At 37.3% G+C, this 7114-nt stretch overlaps 1 protein-coding gene across 6 annotated transcripts in view; it reads right to left on the reverse strand.

The window, feature by feature from the left end:
- LOC121430781 (probable 3',5'-cyclic phosphodiesterase pde-5) overlaps nt 1-1861 on the reverse strand; it is a 112668-nt gene extending 110807 nt beyond the window's left edge. For all 6 annotated transcript variants that reach the window (XR_005972066.1, XM_041628179.1, XM_041628177.1 and 3 more), the window contains exon 1: nt 1290-1861. The gene's annotated coding sequence lies outside the window, so the exon portion shown is untranslated. The remainder of the gene's footprint in view (nt 1-1289) is intronic.
- Between the last annotated feature and the right edge of the window lie 5253 nt (nt 1862-7114).

Genomic DNA, 7114 nt, shown 5'->3' on the forward strand with positions numbered 1-7114 from the left:
GCTGTAAAAGAAGGATTGTGACTGTTGTCTCAATTTGATACATAGGCCCATATTCGTAACTCGGATTTTGATTAAATCCTGGTTTAAAATCCATAACAGCACGCATTCAATTTATCATTAACTCATATGACACCCAAATTGTCAAAAATTGTCTGGGAATGATAACTTAAAGTATTTGAAGCACTGTTCATCATTATGAACGCAAAAGGAAACAAAATAGTAAACAGAAGAAATTTAAAATATAAACAACATTTTTTGATGTTTGGCTCCCATAAATTTAGCAAAGAGTTAGACCATGGCCTAAGTCAAACTTGACGTTAGAATATGGGCCATAATCTTTGAATACAGTTACAGAAGGGTCTTCCACATAAAATGAAAACATATTAAAAATATGCCTTTAATATAAATATTTAAAAATCATTTACTTGCATATGATTTACCAGCTTTTTTTTCATTTTTCCCTGTCTCAGTCTGTTGTTGTTTGTTTGTATGTACACTGCAAAAACTACAGTGTTGATTTTAACACTAGCTCGGAATCTATGTATATCCACACCAGAGAAGTGTTTATACAACACCGATTAGTATTAAAACAGCATTGGTTTGATTCCAAACTGGTGTTGTTTCAATACTTCTCTAGTGTGGAGTTTTTGCAATGTAATTGACTTACAAGAGTATATTTGACTGTTACTTTCTTTCCTTCTTTCACTTTGTTGTATACTCAGTATGTCTTGTTGAGGAGAATTAGTGTTTTGGAAGCCAAAAGCTTTTATTTAAATTCCCAAGCCACATTTTATTGTACTGTAAATCGCTATGTATTTTATGAAATAAATTGAATGAAATATGTAGACCTAAATATATTATTGTTATTCTCAAGTCACATATGACTGTAAATCGCTTTGCATTGTATACAATTAATGGATGAATTGAATGAAGTATGTAGACCTAGATATATCATTGAAATTCGTAGATCTACTCTAAATTGCTTTGTATTTTGATAGGAATATATGTAGGCCTACATCATACGGTTCCCACTGATGTTCAACATGTACATATTCAAAGTTCATTCATTGAAGAGAATTCATGGTTAAACAGTTGCTATCTCCTCTGGCATATATATCCATCCTATTCCTTTGTATTATACCCAATGGTGCTCTCAATCATATACACACAATAACATTTTATCACTGATAACAGCACATACCCATTAGTGTGCGACCATTACAAGGGTTATTTAAATAGCCCTCCATCATTTCAAGTAAGTCATAAAGGTGTCCATTAACTGCACTTACCTGTTGGAGGAGTCTTACTCAAAACAAATATCCTAGTGTATCACTGAACCATACGCAGTAACAGTAAACAATGCAGAGAGATAATAATAAACGATGATCAAAGACCCAAGTCTTCGAGAGACATTCGTGGATGCACACGGAGATCGTCGTTAAATGGTAAGTCTGATTAAGAGAGATATTATGAGATGGTTATGAGCTATCCGTGGCAAGATCACACGCAGAGTGAACTGGCTGGCTATCCATCCATGCCTGCGCGCACGTCACGATGACCGGCGGATAGAAGACGGGAAAAGAGAATTGAACTGAGAGAGAAGCCCTGCACACCAATGGACGGGGCAATTTTTAATGGGATAGAGATCCCCAGAGCAATCAACACGGCACGCCGTTGCCGTGATACGAGCTCCGACCTGTTAATTCTGTATAATGATACGACGACGGAGGGAGGGAGGAATTCATACAGTGGTGGTTGGGGGCTTGGCGGATGGAGCTGGCGAGATGGGGAGAGAGGGAAAAAGAGGGTGAGTGCATGAGAGATGATGAGAGGGTACTCAAAGCATGGACCTACTATGTTAAAAGAGTGGTGGGTGTGTGTGAGTGAGAGAGAAAAGGAGGGAGGGAGAGTGGCAGGGAGAACTATAGGAAGAGCAAATAAAGATGGAAACAGAGAGGGGATTGGAAGGAAAAAGAGAGAGATTTTGGGAGAGAAAGACCAACTGGGAAGACAATAAATATTAGAGGGTTAAAAGAGAATGTGATAAAGGGAGGGTAGAAGAGAGATGGAGAGAAAGAGAGGGAGAGGGGTGAGAGATAATGAGAGTGTGAAAGAGAGGGAAGTGTGAGCCTGACAGAGACAGAAATAAATAGATAGACAGACAGACAGACAGACAGACAGATAGATAGATAGAAGTGTGAATGTTTAAAAGCTGAATGGAAGGGAAAGCCACAGAAAGGAAGCATCGAGCATACAAATACAAGAAATTATGAATCGTCATGATATTTCAGTTTTGTGCTATGATCAACCAAGGTAGCTTCAAGCTTATCTCAACTTGATTTGAAGATGATAATGCAAGAAAGAGAAAAGGGATTATAAGAAGAACTACAGGGGACGAGTGTGAAAAAGAGAAAGGGTGAGAGAGACAGAAATTACACAAAGGAGAGCTGTGGTAATGCACACCTGCATGGGGCCTTTATCAAATTTTACAAAAGACAGATCATATCGGGGAAAATGATTCTTACACCGAGAAATTGAATCAGGGCAAGTTTGATGGAAGGTATAATTTGAATGAGGAACTGAAATAATGCATTTGAAAATATGCCAACAGAATTAGAAGGACAGACAGACCGTGTTACCAAAAAAAGGTTAGTGCAGGGTCAGATTGAGGGTGGAGAGAAAAAGAGATAAAGGGATTGTAACAGTAAATTTTGCTGGGTTTATTTCTTACAAAAAAAGGGGAGAGAGAAAATGAGTTAGGCAAACTCAGTAAGAAAATAGAAAACAGATACTAGAAGATATGATCAATCAAAAAATGTTTCAAACTAGGTTTATATTTTTTCTTTTCAAATTAAGCTGAAAAAAATTGACAGCTCATGGCTAAAAAAAAACTTTGAAACTCATGCTTCAACTAATGAGGGGGAACAAGTGAGGACAGTTCAAACCAAGCACTCAATACGAAACATGATGGGATGATCATCAAAGATACTTGAAAATCAGGAAAATAAACACCATTTTATATTCCGTTCATGTTTTGTGGCCAAAAGTAGGAGTGCTTTGGCACCCAAAAATGTGAGTTTGAATTTCCGGACACATTCAATTCATCTTATGTGGTGTTGCTTCTGATTGAGACAAAATATGCACTGTCACAGACACAAATTGGACGTAACACAGGCATTGCCCATTTCACATTTTACAAATAAACTCATTTCACATAGAATAGAATAATAAGTTCTTCAATCCTAGAAGCCAGTGTTACCTACATGTACATATACATGCAAACATGATATCTGACAAAATTCATCTTCCACTAACCATTACTACAACCAAAGTTGATTTATCGTAAAAAAATAAACCTGTGAAAGTGTAATTGACGCAATTTTTCACCATAAAAAAAAACCCTTCATATACATATACATGCATGATATGAGACTAGACATACATGTTTTTTTAATCCAATTTCGTAAAACATGAAGAATGAGAAAAAAAGATCATTAACATTCTCTGAGAAACAGTGTCTAATTCATATACCAGGGTGTTGGCTCAGTTGGTAGAGCGTCCGTCTCAGAACCGGGAGGTCAGGGGTTCAAACCCCGACCACGTCAGACCAAACGACGTTAAAAGATATGAGTTGCTCCTACCCTGTTTGACGTTCAACGATGAAAGGGATAGAGCCTCGTCGATCTGGCGCTGCATAGCGGCGCCAGGCCCACAATCAATTGGGCAAAGCAAATTTTTGGAGCATTTCCTTTCATGTCTATTTCAAACAATAAATTATGGATTTTCAGCATTTTTTTCACATCATATTTTTTTTAATTGCAAAGTTTGAGTAATTATTTCTTGTTTTCAGTATGGAAAGAAAAGTCACTCCCATTCCCCTCACAACATACATATATTTTGTTAAATAAAATTTTACAAAAAAAATCACAAACATACCCCCCCTCCCCCCTTTAAAAAAAAAATCATTCATAAATGTATGAGAACCAGTGTCCAATTAATTTGTTTTGTTTTTTTCATTTTAAAAACTTGAGCAAGGCCAACCAGATTTAGTATTTTCTATTGCTTCAGCATGGAAAAAAGTAACATTTACCCACCCCACAACCCTTACCAATATTAATTTAGTTTAGTGCAGGGATAATATTAAGTATTCTTTTCTTCAGAAAAGTGTAGTGACAATGTGTACTATATTGATGAAATATTTATCAAACAACATCATGGCTCTACCAAGGAAAGGTCACGCTCACGGAGTGATATCAAAGAAGCATTACGGATTGATGTAATTTTGTGATTTCCCCATGGTTAAGTGATGATGCCATTGACAACAAGTGGATTCATGCAAACAGTCTCAGTGTGCGTTTACTTAGGGAGATGTAACTAATTAGGAATGCCTTGTAATTTAATTCAACCCACTCAACTACAGAGTACAGACTCTCGTATTTTATTAAATTTGAGTACAAATAATAGTTCGAAGTGTGGAGGAGAATTGGAAAGATACTGAGCAAGGGGAAGGAAGAAAGGGATATATGAATGGGAGAAAAGAGAAAGAGAGAGAGAGGGGAGAGATAATGGAGGGAAGAGGGACAGAGGGGGGGGGAGATAGAGGGGGAAGAGGGAGAGGGAGCTCAGAGGGGAGAGAGGGGGAGAGAAGGGGGGGGGGGCTAAGATGAGAGGGGGATAAGAAAAATGAGAGAGAGAGAGGGGGAGAGAAGGGGGGGCTAAGATGAGAGGGGATAAGAAAAATGAGAGAGAGAAAGAGAGGGGGAGAGAAGGGGGGCTAAGATGAGAGGGGATAAGAAAAATGAGAGAGAGAGAGAGAGAGAGATGGGGGGCGGGAGAAAGGAGGGAAGGGGGCGGGAGAAGTGAGAAAAGGGGTGGTATAGGGAAAAGTTTTGACATGGGCAGTGAGAAAGGATTGGCATTGTAGGCATGGACCACCACATCACATGAAAAAAAGGAAAGATTTTTATAAGGTTACTAATGAAAATAAACAAACTTAATTATCATTCAGATGAAATTAAGTTAACCAGATCAAGAGACAATATCAAATATTAATGTAATGTTGAAGAAAAGTAAGTGAAATAGGGGAGTGGTGGGGAGGAGGAGGAGATAACACAAGATAAAAGAGAAAGACGAGAAGGAAAGGGAGAAGAGAGAGAGGGAGAGAGACAGTATCCAAAAACATGAGAGAGATATAAGATTACAAAAGAAGAGAAGACAGACAGGAGAGAGAGGGAGAGATAAAGAAAGGAATAAAATATCTGAGTCAAAGAAAGCAGTTCTCAAGGAAGTCATATAAACATGATGCAACTATGTCAATATGGAGAGAAAAAAGTGACGTCCTTCTCTGGCATGCATTTAATTAAAAATGACGTAAATGTAAGTCCGCCACAGCTAAATTAACATTCACTGTAATGATTAGTGGAAAAGTGCAAAACATATCGTGATTGATATTGGCTGTGGTTTTAAGCATTTTCCTATTTAATATATATATGAATCGTATGCCCTAGATCTAGATCACTTCAAGTTTTTATTTTTATTTTTTATTCATTGGGGATTTTGCTCCGGGATTAAGCAATCAATTATTGAGAAAAAAAAATCACACTTCATTACTGGAAACAAGGTTATCAGAAAACAAGAATCCTAACATGGGTTCTATTTTTGGAAGCAACTACATATATCAGACCATAATGGGGGACACGCTGTATATCTAAAACATTATTAACTAATATTGTTATTAAATATATCAGCAAGTTTTGTGCCTCAAGTCTTTCTCCCACAACCACTATCTATCGCAAGTGAGAATAAACCCTATCCTTTTAGAAGATTACCCCCCTTTTTCTTTAAAGAGGGGTGTAATTTTGTCACTCCTAATTATCGAAAGCCAATACATCAATATCTAGACAGAGATGGAATGGGAAAGACAATCTCTCATAGGATCTACCCATTGATATTTTCTTCCAGGGAAGAAGGGGGTTAGTTTCCTTTTGGCACTCATCTTCATCAACTGCAACCACATCACTGAGATGAACTGACATTGCAAAAAAGCTCTAAATAAAAACAAAGAGATCTCTTCCATCCTCTCAGAAGATTACAATGGCTATTGAGTGGATTTCACAATGCCATTATACAAATGAAGCGAGCCGTGGAATAAAAGGTCTGGGGAAAAACTTCAATTAGACAAATTGCAAGTTTTAAAAATAGAGAAGGGGTTTTATCATTATCATTCAAGCTTACATTAAAGGCATAGGCCTGTGTCTTCTTTTCTACATACTCTGCTTTCTTGTTCTCCCTTTTTTCACAACTTGAAAATTCATAGGGGTTGCTGCCCCCACCCCCCATCCTGTGATGTTACTACCCCTGATTATAATCACCACATTCTCAGACTGGAGTAGAGTAATCTAGTCAACATGCAATGAAGAGGAAACACTATAATGTCTGTGAACTGAGGAGTCAGTCATAATGTCAAGATTATAACAAAAGAGGGCAGTATTCTGGTATGTCATGGAGATCATCTACTACAATCATGGAGACATAATCCCTATGTGATAACTTCACATCTATGGAAGATATTTATACAACTGAAGCTTTACTAATAATGACGGTGATGATGATGGTGTGATGATGATGTTTTTGTTGATGATGATAATGATGGTGGTAATGATGATGATGATGATTTTAAAAACTGTGATTATACCATAGAGATGTATACTAATTATCTCTATGGATTATACACCGAGGAGGCTGTCAAAATGTCAAGATTATGACAAAAGAGGGCAGTATTCTGGTATGTCATGGAGACCATATAAAATCTCTAATGTGATGAGTTCATACATGTATATATGGAAGATGAGTTCATATATATGGAAGATCACTCACTGCTCAACCTTTACTCTGAAAGATGATGGTGGTGGTGATGGTCATGATGATGATAGTGATGATTGTGATAATGATGATTGCGATCATGATGACTGCAATGAAGGTGATGATGACGATGATGATGATGATGGTGAGTGTGATGTTTGTTGATGAAGATTGCAATGATGATGATGGCGATCATGATGGTGATGATTGCAATGATGACAACGATGATGTTGATGATGACAGGTGATGACAA

This window comes from Lytechinus variegatus, chromosome 17 (assembly GCF_018143015.1).
Source record: "Lytechinus variegatus isolate NC3 chromosome 17, Lvar_3.0, whole genome shotgun sequence".
Taxonomy (NCBI): domain Eukaryota; kingdom Metazoa; phylum Echinodermata; class Echinoidea; order Temnopleuroida; family Toxopneustidae; genus Lytechinus; species Lytechinus variegatus.